This window comes from Pithys albifrons, chromosome 2 (assembly GCF_047495875.1).
Source record: "Pithys albifrons albifrons isolate INPA30051 chromosome 2, PitAlb_v1, whole genome shotgun sequence".
Classification (NCBI taxonomy): Eukaryota; Metazoa; Chordata; class Aves; order Passeriformes; family Thamnophilidae; genus Pithys; species Pithys albifrons.
Genome location: NC_092459.1, coordinates 46468008 through 46483622, shown reverse-complemented (window position 1 = coordinate 46483622; position 15615 = coordinate 46468008). Strand labels below are relative to the sequence as shown.

At 41.7% G+C, this 15615-nt stretch overlaps 1 protein-coding gene across 5 annotated transcripts in view; it reads left to right on the top strand.

Annotated features, from left to right (window-relative positions):
- FYN (FYN proto-oncogene, Src family tyrosine kinase) overlaps positions 1-15615 on the top strand; it is a 146310-nt gene that overhangs the window by 85139 nt on the left and 45556 nt on the right. For 3 of the 5 annotated variants that reach the window (XM_071548929.1, XM_071548932.1, XM_071548927.1), the window contains one exon: positions 3923-4057. The exons of the other annotated variants lie outside the window; for them this stretch is intronic. The gene's annotated coding sequence lies outside the window, so the exon portion shown is untranslated. The remainder of the gene's footprint in view (positions 1-3922; positions 4058-15615) is intronic. 5 annotated transcript variants of the gene reach the window in all.

The following is a 15615-nucleotide window of genomic DNA, read 5'->3' as shown; positions in this document are numbered from 1 at the left end:
GCCTCGAGTGTCTCATCTGGTTTTTGTGTTATACCATTGCAGACAATCTTTCTGCATGGACTGATGGGGGAGGAGTTAAAGGAATGGGAGAAAAGAAAAATTGTGAGTAGCAGAGGTGGAGGCCTTTCTTAGGAGAGGAAGTAAAAGAGAGAGGAAGGAATGAGCTTGGGATCTGTTCTTTGTTCTGTTTTCATTGTGTAAAGTTGAGGGACATTCAGCCCTGGTATTTTCCCTCATAAGTTCTGAAAAACTGTACCATTGATGTGTGGGTTTTTTCTCTTTTATACAGAAGTTATTTCAGGACCAACAGCAACCAGGTGGAGAAGAAAATTTTTAGCTTAGTCTTTTATTCTCAAGGTAGACATTGTGGTATCCTTGATCTGGTTTCCTACCATAATTCATCTTTTCCGTGAAAAAAAATATTCCCAGCTTCTGTTCTTGCTGTCTGTGGAGAAAACATCAGTGTTGCCTCAGTGTTCTCTGACATCAAACCATGGAGCCTGAAGGTTGCTAGAGCTTGGATATTGAAGTGAGTGGCAAGGCAGGAGGGTTTCATCCTGACAGTTACATTGAAAGCAGGTCCACACAGTCCTCTAAATTTTAGAGTAACGAGAGAAAGGGAAGAGGAGTTGTTTGTTTTGAGGTGAGGGAACTATGTTAGGAACTCTTTTGATTGTACTGTGGCCACAAAGAACTGAATTAGGCTGTTCCTGGGATTTTAAATTAATGTCCTCTATAGAACAGACGTTGTGTGTTATGTACAAAGGGCCAATCATATATACAAGTCACATAAATTTAAGCTATGAATGAAATGCTCTGTATGTATACATCCAAATGCTACTTTAGAAATGTTTGTCTTCGTTCTCCCTTTCTTAGATAGCATGTATCAGTGTTGCTACTGAGAGGTAGGCATGTGTTTGGCTAAGGTTTGGATTGTGCTTTGTTTTCTCTCGTTGTTTTCTTTGGTGGGGAAAGGAGATTGGATAAAACCCTTTTCTGGTCTCTGTTGACATCAGCACATTCGATCTGCCTGCGTCCAAAAGAATTATGTCAAAGCAATTGCCTGCATTTGTTTCTTAGCGTGTTTTCCAGCAGCACTGTCGCTTGAGGGTCAGACTGGAATACATTAAACTGGAATTGGGGCAGAAACTGCAGCCAGCCTCAGGTCAATGATGGCTCTTGAGATTTGCGAAAGTGACACTTCTGGGGTTCATAGCATTAAATTCCATAGCATTTCTATGTCTAGCCTGGGTGAACTACAAAGGCAGATGGGATGGTTAGTCTCCCATTCTCTCACAATTCTGTGTCTGTGTGTCTGGAATAAAGGGACAAGCCTTGCATTTGATTTATTTTGTAATATTTTAAAAAATATTTTTTTAAATCCATGTATTAAAGCTTCTTGTTTCTATGTAGTTTCTATTATTTATGTTTGGGAAGATTACCACAGTTACTTCATCTGTAAAATTATATTTGTGGAGTCTAACCTCTGTGATCCTTGTGTGTGTGGCTCGGCTTCGCGAACAAAGATTTGGGAAGGGCTGTCCCCACGTGGGTGTGCCCTTCCAGCCTGCGCAGTGGATTTTAGGTGAGGCTCAGCGTGCGCAGAACTGGCCCCACCGTTTAAGTCCTGAGGTTCATCTGCCACGGCCGAGCATAATGGTGCATCTTTTGGCATAAGCAAGCCTTTACAAGGCTTAAAAACAGAGTTGCATATGTGCTTAACAGAACATCCTCATGCTGTATGATTGGAGCTGGGGTTGTGCCAGAGGAAGAGGGAGAAAAATGCATCCAGAAAGACAGAAAGTATTAAGATGAAAAAATGCACAATTTAAACTGTACTTTTGCGGGGTCTGATTCATTTTTTATTAGTAGCTCTGAAACCTTGCCCTTGATCAGCTTTCCCAAAATTCTTGCTGTGTTGACTAAAGAATTGCCAATCACAGTTTTGAGTCTTGAGGACTGTTGATAAGAATAGTAGGTATAGCAGTGATGAAGTGGGGGGTGGGGTATGTGTGAATGCACGTACCCATCTATATACACACACTATGCTTGGACAGGCCTTCTTCCTCCCTAAAATTTTCACAAACTCTTGCTTTAGTTCACTCTGCAGAAGTTTTGTAATAGATGTTTATTGAAGATGGTATGTTTCTTTCATGTTTGTAACATAGCACCAAAATTTTACTATGTTGTGCATGCTGTGTTTTAGCAGGCATCACACTGAGAGTGACAGAAAGTTTTGAAAAAGATTTTTCCCACCTGTTGAACAGAAAAATACATGTAGAAACATAATTAAATATAATTAGATGTTTGTTTGAAGTTACGCCTTCTAAATCTCTGGAGTGACATATGTGGACCAGTCCTGAGCTCAAGTAGCTGAGATTATTTTATCTATTTTCAGAGTTTACACTGCAGCATTCAGCCGTAAGTGGGTTCATTCCAGAAGCTTAAAATGAGGTGATGCCAGCAACTGGCACAAATCACACTTCCCAGCCTTCCCAGTCCTGCACATTGATAGGATTAATATTTTCTGGCCAAAGGTCCAGGTTAAGACAGACAGCGCGGACAAGTGCTTGCACCGCCTCCTTAAAAAACACCAAATTTAAATATTGGCAGGCTGTGGGATGAAGCAAATTCAGGCACCAGGTCCTTAGGAAACCACCCATGCAACCCCAGTCTTAGGACAGAGCACCAAAAGCTTTCTTGGCAGCACACCGTTCCCCAGTTGTGGAGAAAGGAATGGAGAAGACATGGATGTCCTGAGTGACCAGGGAGGTGCCTGCAGGAGTGGTGCTCATGTTGACTCATCGTGCTTAAAGGCACTAATTTGTTTGCCTGAAGAAGGTAGCTAGTCCACAAATCTGTCCTGAAAGGGTGAATTTGGGACAGAAAATATCTGTGAGATATGGAGGATTCCTTCTCTCACCATAATCCTCTGTGATCACCTTCTGTGGGCAAGAGATGATGGGATGAGATCCCAGGCAGATCCCTGGGACGAGGTTCCAGTAGCAGGCAGCAGAGGAAGTGAATTGCTGAAGCAAGGAGTTGTCAGTGCTCTCTCAGTGGCAGAGCTGTAATAACACCTTTCAGTTTCCTGAAAGTGGTTTGCTTGGCATCTCAGTGAAAGGTTTTGGGTGGAGCCAGTTGTTGGGAATTGAGGGCCTGCAGATCCTGCAGAAGACAGATAGTTGGGTGTCATCTGAACTTAGATGGCATCTCATCCCCAAAAAGTTGGAGTTTCCCCTGGGAATTCTTTATAAGCCATGAGCAGGAAGGCTGCCAGGATTACTACCTGGAGAAGGAGGGGTGTTTCTTGGTGGCAACACAAAGCAGTGTGATGCAGTGTCTGCTCACCTAACCTCCAGCTTTAGGCAGGCAGTAGCTCTCACCTGCAGGAGCTCACACTTTTTGCCAGTTTAACCCAAACCATGTGTGTGTGCATCCTTTTTCAATCAAGCACAACTACTTCTACAACTTTGCAGAGATGGAAAGTACATCACAACTTATCATGTATAGGGTTAATTAGTGGTTAATGGTGCATAACAGGTAATTGCTGAAAAAGCAGAACAAAATTGCTTGTTCGCAGTCTGGATTGGAATAGTTTTCAATTTCGATGCATTTTCCACCTTTGCTAGATTAGATCCTGATGTTGCCAAGTAAATTTATCAAATGAATTCTACTATACTGTGAACAAAATCACAAAATGCCGTTTAAGATTTTTTCTTTATAACAAAGCCCTCTGCTAACCAGTGTTTTCAGTCATTTAATTTCCCTTCCTTGTACACTCTTCCAGTTTTTCCAGTGCTTTTTTGTAAAACGGAGCCGCAGAACCTGATACGTTACTCATGGAGCAGAGGAGCAAGAACCAAATACGGTGTCACCATAATTTACCTACTCATCTTTTGATTTTCATTTGTTTGTACAGCTGAGGCTCGCATTAACCCTTTTGGCCACAGTCTTGCGAGGGGAATTCATGACGAGCTGATTGCTTCCCAGGACCCCGGGTCTCATATTCAGTCTCTGCTTTGGAGGATAGAGTCCTCTCTCTCCCTCTCACCCTGTAAGTATGGCCTGTATTCTTTATTCTAATAAGGTGGTTCTGCATTTGGCCATATTAACACCTAAACTGGTTTTCTCACATCTTTCTACAGATCCCAGTTGCACTGTGTCAGGCTTGTCCTTTTGGGATTTGTTTTCTGCTGTCCCAAGTCTCATGTCTAACTATGATGACTTAACTTTAATCCAGGTCACTTGATAAGGCTATTAAATAGTAAAGGGATGACCACCAATACCTGTGGGAACCCAACAGGAACGCATTTCTTTGCTATTAAATAGTTTGCCATTTAAAGTTACAGATTGGCTTCCTTCATTTATCAGCTTTATAATACTTTTAATATGATTGTGGACTCAGAAATTACTTTAGTATAAAACAGATTTGAGGATTTTGCCTGACCTCTTACAGTGCTCTCCACCTATGGAGTCCTGCTCTCCATGTACAGATAGAGACACTCCATACAGGCTTCAAAGCATTCAGTTTTGTCTTAAAGATCCTCTACAGAACAAGTCAAATGACTTAGAGTTGTAATGCTATTAATAGTGCTGCCTTCATCAAGTGAACTTGTAAGTTTTGCAAGAAATTACATCAAATTAGTTTGACAGGATCTATTTTCCTTAAAGCCAAGTTAATTAACTTTAATTACAGAGCTTTAGAAAAAAATATTAATTGAGATCTATGTTTGTTCTGTCCTCCGCAAAATACTGGAGACTCAACCAACTTGTCTGTAATTATTTTTTACCCTTCTTAAACAGTAGTCCAGTATGAGCCTTCCTCCTGCCCCTGGTCCTTCCCCAGTGGCCCAGAAGTGCTTTAGATGCAGCAGGAGCAGCTTCAAGACTAGCTCCCTAAAACCTTCTGAGACAAGTTTATTTCTAGCAACTAATCTGAATCATGCAGAATCATTTATCTGCTGCTTAACAACCCTTCTCCAGGGGCTACTGTGGTGGGAAGCTATTTCATTATCATCATCGTAAACAGATCATCCAGCCTTTTACCTGTGTGCTAGTCAGAAGTATTTTTTAATAACTCCTGTAGCTGTCGTATTGTTAGGAACTATTCTACCATTTTGATTATTCAGGATTTATAATTCATAATATACTTAGGAAAATTAAAAATTACACATATGATTTTATCTGCCTTGATTTTTCCTAGTACCTTCTTGATTCTTCTATATAATCTTTATTTTAGCATTTTTACTTAGTATCTTTTCCCCTTTCTCCCTTCATGTATTAGTTCGGTATAGAACATTTAATATGTTTTTCCCTTCCCTGGTAAACCCAGCTGTTGGGGTTTTTTCATAGTGTGTTATTTTTATCTAGCCCATTTTTATGGTTGTAGCACTGTAGGCATTTAGGAAACACCTTAAACTACTTGAAATGTCAGCAACTTTCTATAAGTTCTGCCTTCAGCCTGATTTGACTCCCATTCGTTCTAGTTTTGTGAAATTGCCTCTCAGAAAGCATGCACTATGCTTTAAATTTATGTATATATAAAGAGCGTGTGTTCATATTGTGCTGGTTTAAAGCTAAAGTGGTGGGAGAAATGAACCCTCAAGAGAGACTACAAGTCAGAGTTACAATTTACTTAAAAAGATTATAATGAATACAATGATATAGAGAAAAAATGGTTTTAACCCACAAAAGAACAGATGTGTAACCCGGCACCCTGGGGCACAAACAGAATGGTGTTTGTTTGCCCCTGTACTGAGCACCACGTGGTCCCTCTGAGTACAAAGTAAAAGGAAAGGCAAACCTCTTGGTGAGGATGATGGTCACAGACTGGTTCAGAGTGGCAGTTGCAGTCCTGTTGAGGTTCTGGTCCTCCACTGGATCTGACAAGTGGTACCAGAAGTCTCAAAAGCCAAAGATTATATATGCTCAGGTTCGTGTGGGAATGCCCAGTACCTCCTTCAGGGCAGGGAGTTTCACAATGGGTGATTTTAACTCTGTGAGTCATGAGATATTTTTGGAATCTTTGATGGTCTAGGTTGTGACAACGGCCTATTGTGCCAGTCCCTAATGGCCCATTAGCAGACATGACCCCTCAGGCTGGGTGTGAAGGTGCTGATGCCTCCCCAGAGGGGAGTTATTACACATTAGCATGAAAACAAACACTGCCCTGTCTCACAGGCTTCTTTAACACCCAGCTTGTAGCCTGAGGTGTCAGGTGTGCCTTGGGCAGTTGCTGCAAACAATCCATTATTAACAGTTCATCAGAAATTACACAGAGGTGTAGCATACACTATTTTGGTTATACCCACACAGTGATAAACTGGTCCCAGCTGCTGTAATTAGGACACAAATATTGCATAAAATTTTGCTAGTCTGGGTTTGATTGCAGGTGTTAGCTATTTGCACACCAAGTGTTGGTCCTGTTCAGTCTAAACAACCAGTAACTTCTGGTTTGTGATCATTTTCTCCCTCTGAAACAAAGTGATGCTCTGCGTGGATGCTCTGCCTCATCTACTAAACCACATGACTCACAGGTAGTTCAGGTATACCTACGTCATGGGACCAACTGTGAGTTGTGCTCATTCTGGCAGTGCAGCTCCTGGCTGGAGCAGGAAGCAAGTACGTGGATCATGCTGTGAATGGCATGGTAGTGTGACCATCACCGGGTTTAGCTTGTGGAGTTTAGCTGCATCCCAAGGCTCTTCATGTTGTGGTGATCATGCTGTGAACTGCTTCTGAATTCTCTTTCCCCTTTGGTGCTGCAAGGCCTATGTTATCTATGACTCATTTATCTAACTGGCAAGAGCTTTATTTTACACGGTTAGGAAGGATGATCTTTTCAATTAGGAGTTAGTACATTGTCGTTTGTAGCCTTTTGAAAAGTACAAGCATGCTTTAGTGCTAGTGACACGAGGTCTCCAGCATAAGTAACACAAGGGGGGATTTTGTAATTCTTGTATATAGGCATTGAAGAAGTCCATCATCCCTCTATTCTCCAAGATTATTTACTTCAAAGTTGTTAGTCACTCAGACAGACATAATTTATGACATAGAGGGCCTGTCAACTCCCCACTTCAATTTGGATTTTTGCAATTGTCTACAACTGTTTCTGTTAATAATATAATGTTCTAAATGTAGCTATTATTTTTCAGGAGTATTATTTTACATTGCTACTTTGGAGGCAGAGGATTTATCCATTTTTTCAGATTATTGTAATTAGCGTGAGTAATTAGCAGTGGAGGTGTGCTTGTTGGTCAATACATGTGCTATGGGCTTGTGAACCACCCAGTGATTTATGGGTCCTAATGCTCTCTGGAGTACCAGACAAGGAACACGATTGTGTTCCTACATGTAAAGTTGAGCAAATGTCCATGTGGGCAAACTTCCACACTCAGTTCTGTGTGACTAACAGGATCTTCGCATGGGTTTTTGAGCTTTGCAAATGTACCTTCATTCACAGACCAGAATTAAACTACTGTTTCTTCTCGTAAGCATATGAATCTTGGAGAAAGAATGAAAGAGAGAGCGAGAGAAGCAAAGAAATCAGATTTGCTCTGGCTTTAGGGAGGAGGCTATTGTGAAGAGTTAGCTTCTGCTGTTCTAGTCATGTTTTGTGTAATAGAAAACCAAATTGAAAGAGACTCACCCATCCTGAGGATGCCTTCAGAGGCAGTGCCATGCCTGGCAGATACTTATTTAGCCTTCATGTTGCCTTAGGCAATCTGTTCCAGGTTGTTCTGCTGTCCTTCTTCCCTGACACTTAGCCTGAATATCCACAGCTTCCATTTAGTCCATTATTTCAATGCCACTTGCTGCTTAGGCTATCAAGGATTAAAGTAGGGTGTGCTGAGGAGATTTCAGTAACTTTAAGCTGAAGGACCAGGTTGTGGACCCGGACCTTAGAGTCACTAAACTTGACCATCTCTTGCAGATCATTCCCTGACCAGTATGTTCAATGACCTCATGTTCATGAGGAAATCACATTATCTCTTCTACTTGCCCTCAGATGGGATCATAAAGCTTAAAAAATAGATCTACTATATGGTTAGTGATAATTAGGTATTTTGATCAACATGAGGGGCCCTCTAGCTGTTTGCTTGCTTCCTTTGGAAAATTCTTACTAACCTAGCAAAATCTATTTTTCATGGCTTTTTAAGCCCTATTTTTTCTGACTAACAGAAGGGACCTTCCATCATGATTTTTCCTACCACCACCCATTTTTCAGACTCAAAGTCCCAACTCTTGAAGCACCTGGGATGTTCTCCCATGTTTCTTGTTGGCTCATTCAGCTCCAGACTGTGATATTGTAATTCAAGCAGTGCAGCCACTGAAGAGTCAGAGCAGGCTGGGATCAATCAAGCAAAATTAAAACTCGTCAGTTCTACAACAATACACACTGATGGAATGTCAAAGAGGATAATATATGGAGGAGAGAAGGCGTCTGTCCAGCACTGTGCTTTTGTGTTCCTCTATTGCTGTTGCTGCTGCTATCTTGAATTGCTAGTAGTTTTTCAGGAGTGAGAGAGACAGAAAGAAAGACAAAGAGAGACAGAGAGGAGCCGGCCTTTGGGGCAGAGGTCCATAAGTAGCAGTTTTGGTACTGCCTCCTAGAATTCCCTGAGGTAGCAGTGGGAGGTAGGCAACCTCCTTGGTCTTTGTGACACTGTGGAGTCCACTCTGAGCTGAGCAGTATTGATCCACCTTTGGAGGCAGAGTGACTTTGCTGTGGGTCACTGGTCTGCAACAGAAGCCAAGGAAGGGGAAAGTATCTATTCTTTCTCCTCCCATTCTTTTGGATTCCGCCGTAGTTCCCCTCCTGTTACCCATCTCCTGCTCTGGTGATTTATGTAGGTTATCTTTGCTTCTAGGGGCATTTCCCAGCTTTTTGGCACTTGGGACTGTATGTCACTGGAAGGAAATAGAGACTGACTATATAGACTTCTTGGAAGGTATCCCAGGTGCCACAGTTGCAGCCTGCAGTAGAACATGAGGGGCTGCCCTTGGTAGGTAGCTGGCAAAAGAGAGTTGAAAATCCCTGGTCTTAGTGACCTCATGGTTGGACTGTGTGCATCAACACTGTCACTCTTCTGTAAGAAGGAATCCAATCTTAGGAATTAACAGGAAAACAAGTGATGCAAACACACTCAGTTACCACCTCCCACCATCAGAGTGACGCTCACCCAGTTTCTGAGCAATGACTTTGCTCCAGCTTTTATTGTGGGGCACAATATGATATGGTGTGGAATATGCCTTTGGTCAGCTGGCGATCAGCTTCCCCAACTGTGTCTCCTCCCAGCCTCTTGCCCACCCCCAGCCTACTTGCTGCTGTGGCAGTGAGAAACAAAGAAGGTCCTGATGCTGTGCAAGCAGTCCTCAGCAATAGCTAAAACATGGGTGTGTTACCAACATCACTGTGGTTGCAAATCTAAAGCACAGCAGGGTTCAGAACGCTATGAAGAAATTTAACTCCATCCAGACCCAGTACACTTACCTAAGCTGTCATCTCGCAGTAAGCTGTCATACACTGAAACCACAGTGGTAATAGCTGTGTTTGAGAAAACAGGTCTTGCTAGAGGACCTTTGTGTATGTGTGTGTAAGTGCAGGAAGAGTTTTTATGTCTTCCCGTTACTGATGTATCAGTGCGTCCAGCACTCTGGTTCCTACTGGCTTTTGTCACAATGTGGTTGCCACCCAGTCTGGGGTCTCCACCTGTAAGCAACTTTGTTGTTGTAGATGAAGTCAGCTACAATGATGGTGAAAAGACTGTTGTTTTCTTTGTGGGCTGACCACAGCCAAATTTTTGCTTGTGTTTATGAAGGAAGATATTTTTTCCCCATTGCCACTGAACAAATAAGGGATTATTAGCAGTAGTGACCTAGGTGAAATTAGACCCCCTTCAGGAGGGAATGGAGCCTGGAAGGATCTCTGATTTGAGACTCAGCTTGCTATTTTTTCCTTGCTGTCACATCCTCCAAGGACTTCAGTCACAAAACAGAAATCAGACAAGGCAGAGAAGAGGTTAATTTCATTCGTGAATGGGCAAAGGGGGGGAGGGAGCAGTAAGAGGTGTTTTGAGAGAAAATCTTTTTCTATGCCTCTTTCATAGTTCACAGTGGTAAACTGGCAGAAATTCTATTCTGCTTCCTTCCCTTTTCCCCTCTTCCTTTCCTGCCCATCCTGATTCACATTTTGCACTCTCCTCTGTGCCACACCCATACTGCAGGTCAGATGAACACCCATTAATCCTGGGTGGATTCTAAAAATAAGAATTGAAAGAAAAAAAAATCAGAACAGTGAATCAAACTGCAATCATCTTTCTGTTCTCTTAATGGGGGGAAAAGAAAGAGGAAATCAGTGGCGGCACTGTTTCACTTCTCTTTCCAAGACAAAATTATTCTGCCATTTGCAGCAGTTTTCTTTTGATACAGGTTTTCTAATTTATATACTTAAAAGGCACTTTAAAATTTAGGTGCATTAGCTCAAAATGCTTATGCAGACCATTCACCCACTTCTCTCCGCTCGTGAATACAGCTACCACAAGCAGCCTGATGGAGAAATGTAGCTTGAAATCACACTATTGAATTTACATGGTGTTCTCATGTGTTACTCCAAACCCAGGACAGACCCATCCTTTGGGGAGTATAGCTACAGAGTAAGCAGTGTGTTTACTGTGTGTAGCTGCTGCCTTTAGCTGTTAATTTCAAAGCTTCCTTTAACTCGTTTTGAGTATAAAAAAAGCCTATGTGCAGCTTTTAGTCTGACTTGCTCTTTGGTTTATGAGCATAAAACCTGCAGGCCTTTGTTTTCAAGTTAGCTATACGAAAACTTCTTTCTTTTAGATTAAAAATGAAGTTTGGATGTTGGTGGGAAAAGAAAAAACACAGAAGAACCTTTCCTCAGAATTGATCTTCCTGTGCTGCCTTTTTCTAGGGCATCTTTTTCCTAAAGTAATAAAAGCCCTGAGACAGTACAAGGCATAACTCAGTCACTAGAACTTTAAGAGATTGCAGAGCAAGTCTCTGCTTTAATTGCTTCTTGTGTTTTGTTCTGGTTTGGTTCTGCTGAAAGGGATGTATCACAGAGAGTGGAAGAGAATTCAGTTTTTTGAAAAAGATGAGACCATGACATTCACAGACTCAGCTGGCAAAGAAGCTACAGAAAACCAAAAGAGTGGTGACATGTTCTTTTAGGTTAGTTTGGAGAGTTTGCCTTCTCATTTTGGGCTGGGGAGCTTTTGATTACAGTTGCTCAAATGGCCACCTTGTGCTGATGCAGCTTCTTGTGGCCTTGCCAGGTGACTTCCCCACCCGCTACCAGCCAGTCCAACCACCACAACTGTCCCTCAAACAAGCACCATCTGTGGACATGGTTATTGTCAATATAGATAGTTTGGTGGTATGGGTAATAAATAGATCATCTGGGTTGTAATAAATCTCTTGTTGGAGGGGGATCATACTCCCCACCAGCAGTGTGATGGATCTGTTTGCCAAGATATTCATTGCTTTTTCTTCCTGGCACTGAGTGACCACCCGCCCTGCTCCATGGACAGCTGTGCTCACAGCCTGTGGCAGAAGCCACTGGTTGTAGCTCAGTGAAATCCTTGAAAACAGGTGAAAACATGAAAACACACGCTTTCTCTTTGCTGGTCCTGACCTCCAAAGCTGGCTGAATTTAAACAGGCAAGATGAAACCCAAACCTTCATCTTTCATGACTGACTTGTAGTTTGGGTCCCAAAGGGGAAAAAGAAGGAAGACAAGCACAAGACTATACTTCGCAGACATGTGTTACAACTTAAACCTTGTCTGTAGTATCAGGAAGCTGTCATTTCCAGGGCTGTGTCCTTAGTCACTTGGTAATGGGGAGAAACAGCAGGGAATATGGCACTTCAAAATTCCTTGCAGGATCCGCTCTTCTCATGGCAGCAGAAGCTGCTCCTTTTCTTGAACTGCTTCTGCCACTATTGTAGAAGACTTCCAAAGCAACTGTATGCTGACAAAAAAACAATAGTAGGAGCACTCCAGCACTGTAAAAGACTTTTTCTTTGACCCAGAGCACTATGGCAGCAGGAACTCATCTAAGACTTCCCTTCCTACTCTTCCAGCCATGGATGTCCATTGACACCGGGCAGTGGCCTGACTATTGACTGCTGCAGATGAACAATTAAACTGCTGGGGCTTTTATGGTCAGCCTGCTAAAGCACAACCTGGGAGTGAAGCATTAAAGAACTCCTTTAAAAAATCAAATTAATGCAACCCAGGAGTTTTTCAGTGCTGTTTTAAAACATACTTGACTTGAAGTTTTGCCCTGGTGTTTCTTGCCTTTTGTTCAAAAATATCACATCATGTGTGTGAGATTTTCTGCATATCTTTAACAGTCAGAGGACATCCAGCGGTAGTACTGCATTGGATTTACATTTTCAATGCCGTATGATGGGTGTGGCGCACATGGAGATTTGCAACAATTCTAAACAAATCTCCAGCTTCACTCAAGGCTGAACCAGATCTATCACGCTGCAGTAAAACTACATTCTTTCTAGATTGGATATTAGTATAAGAATTGTATGTATATATAGTAGCCCACAACCCACAAGTCTGAGAAATAACTAATAACACCGAAGAGTTTGAATTATTTCAAAGTATTTGTTGTGTCTTCTTGACCTGCTTTATGTTTCCTAAAAATGGTGGAATCACTGGTTAAGCTGGAATGAAGGCAGTCCTCTAAAAGGTCCCAGAGTTAATAGATAAAAACAAAAATAATTCAACAAGCGCTGCAATTTTATTTCATCTGTTTCATTTGAGTTGGCTCAAAACTGACAGTATTAATTCTGGAAATCCAAAATGCTCCCATCAGCATAGATGTGAGTCAGGGAGAGGTCAGCAAGCAAACAGCATGAGAATTACTGACCTACATAGGACTAGTTTTAAGTGCCTATTTGTTGCCCAGCTTGGAATACCTTCCTAGTGGCTTGTGATAGTCAAAGTAGGTGAGTGAGACTTTTCTGAAAATTGGGGGGTTTAATGTGCCTCCGGCTTGTGTTTCAAAATACATGCTCCATCAGTTTCTCTAGGGAGCTGCTAATAGTGGCGTGAAAAGTAAAACATTTCAACTTCAGGATATATTTCTGTGTTGATTGTTCCCCCTATCCAGCCTGCAGGAGGAATTCCACAGAAAATTGAAGTCTCTTTTAAAAATTCTTGTAGTTCTTATTCTTGGAAAACCTTTTCTGTTCTTCTTGCATCTTCATGGTAACATGGAATGTTGCATTTTGAATATAAAATCCTATTGTAGCTCGTAAAATTGGCTTATTTGATATCACGGACTGATAGTTCTATAGTGCTTTCAGCAAAGCATAAAACACCAAAAAAGATGTCCCTTAGAGAATCTATTTTTCACAGCCATGTTGGATGCGTCCCTTGGTTTGATTAATAAGCATGTTCAGCACGAAGACTGAATAAAAGCCTAGGATTGTGTGCTTCTGATTCCCTTTTAACATTACAATTTCTTAACTCAGCTTCCCTGCTGATGCTTTCCAGACAAGATTTGTAGAATTTGGTCAGAAAAAGACAGTTGATGGTTACTAGCCATCCAGCCTTTCCTTTCATGTCTAAAAGAAGTTGTCTTAAAAATATACCATCAAATTTAATTCCAGAGAAATCCAAGAGAAAGGAGAATGTACTCTGCTGGGTCTGAACCTGCTCCACATCCCTTCAGCAATTTGAACCCCTCTCCCATGCTGGCTCCCTTTCCTATGCAAGGAGTCGGAGAACAAAGCCTATGACATGGATTGAAGTGTGCAGAATAGACAGATTTACCCCTGCATCTCCCTGTACCCCTCAAACATTTTTAGGACCTGTTTTTTCTTACAACTCTGAAAAAAACCGAGGTTCCAAAGAGGTACTATAATTCAGAGTTTCATCTGTGAGTTGCAAAATCATAGAATTGTAGCATTTTAAGGGTCTGTAATGGACCTTAAAGATTATCTAGCCCCAGTGCCCCCTGCCATGGGCAGGGACACCTCCCAATAGACCAAGTTGCTCAAAGCTTTATCCAACTTGGGTTTGAACACTGCCAGGATTGGGGCACCACAACCTTCCTGGGCAACCTGTTCTAGTGTCTAACCACCCTCACAGTGAAAAATTTCTTCTTAGTATCTAATCTAGATTTCCCCTATTTCAATTTCTACCCATTACTCCTTGTCCTATAACTACAATTCCTGGTGTAGAGTCCCTCTCTGGCTTTTGTGTAGGCCCCCTTCAGATATTGGAAGGTTGTCGTGAGGTCTCCATACAACCTTCTCTTCTCCAGGTTGAACAGTCCCAACTTTCTCAGCCTGTCTTCGTAGGGAAGGTGTTTCAGTCCTCTTTTCAACTTTGTGGCCGTTTTCTGGACTTGCTCCAGCATTTCCATGTCTTTCTTATGTTGGGTACACCAGAACTGTACACAATACTTCAGGTGAGGTCTCACAAGAGCAGAGTAGAAGTGGAAAATCACCTCCCTTGACCTGCTGACCATGCTTCTTTGGATACAGCCCAGGATTCCATTGGCTCTCTGGGCTGCAAGCGCACACTGCTGGCTCATGTTGAGTTTTTCATCAACTATTACCCCCAAGTCTTGATCCACAGGGCTGCACTCAGTCATGTCTCTGCCCAATCTGTAGGTGCCTCTGGGATTGCCACAACCCTGTTGTATGATCTTGCACTTTGCCTTGTTGAGCTGATGAGGTTCTCACAGCCCCATTGCTTGAGCCTGTCAAGGTCCCTCTGGATGGCATCTCTTCCGTGCAGCGCATCACCTGCACTACACTGCTTGGTGTCCTGATGCTCTGAAGGAGGAGTGCATTTACACCATTCTTTCTCCCATCTATATACTGACAGCTGCAGAAGCTAGACTAAGTAAAGGTTGATCAGTTTGGTTTTCAAAAAGCTTTTACTTTTAAAACAGAAGTATTAAAAAATTTGAATTTTCCTGGTATTTCTGGATTTTTCCTAGGGTTTATTTAACTAGCAAAGGACTGCTTTTGTTTCTGTTAATGGAGTGGATGTCTGACTTTCTTGGACATTTCAGTTGTGGCTTCCATATCGTATCAAGAAGCAACCGAAAAACTGAAGGAGGGTGATTTACAATAGTAAGAATGTTGGTACATCTCCTCAGCCTTACCTGAAAGTGATTAAGGTGCTATGGCTATATAAATAATTAACAATGATATATTTTATATTTTTGTCAATTTTTGGAGGAAACTACTATTCTGGTTAGACTCATGTTGGATTGCTTGCAATATAAATGTTGGAGTCCAAGAAATACAGTAAGGACAAGAAAGGAGGCAAATTACATAATGTTGATTTTCATTTGACACTAAGGAAGTCTCAAAAAACATGTAAGTGGGTGGGGGGGTTTTATGTTTTCATGAAAACACATGTTTTATATTGCACATAAAAACACAACTTTAAAATAAACAAATGCAGCTTGCTTAAATTAGAGAAGTGCACTTTAATTGGGCCAGTTACATACCATTTTACAATCCTAGTGTCAAGTTATGATAATTCTGCATGACCCATAACTCACACATCTGTGTAATGCTGTCTTTCCTAATGAAAACAGAATAAAAACT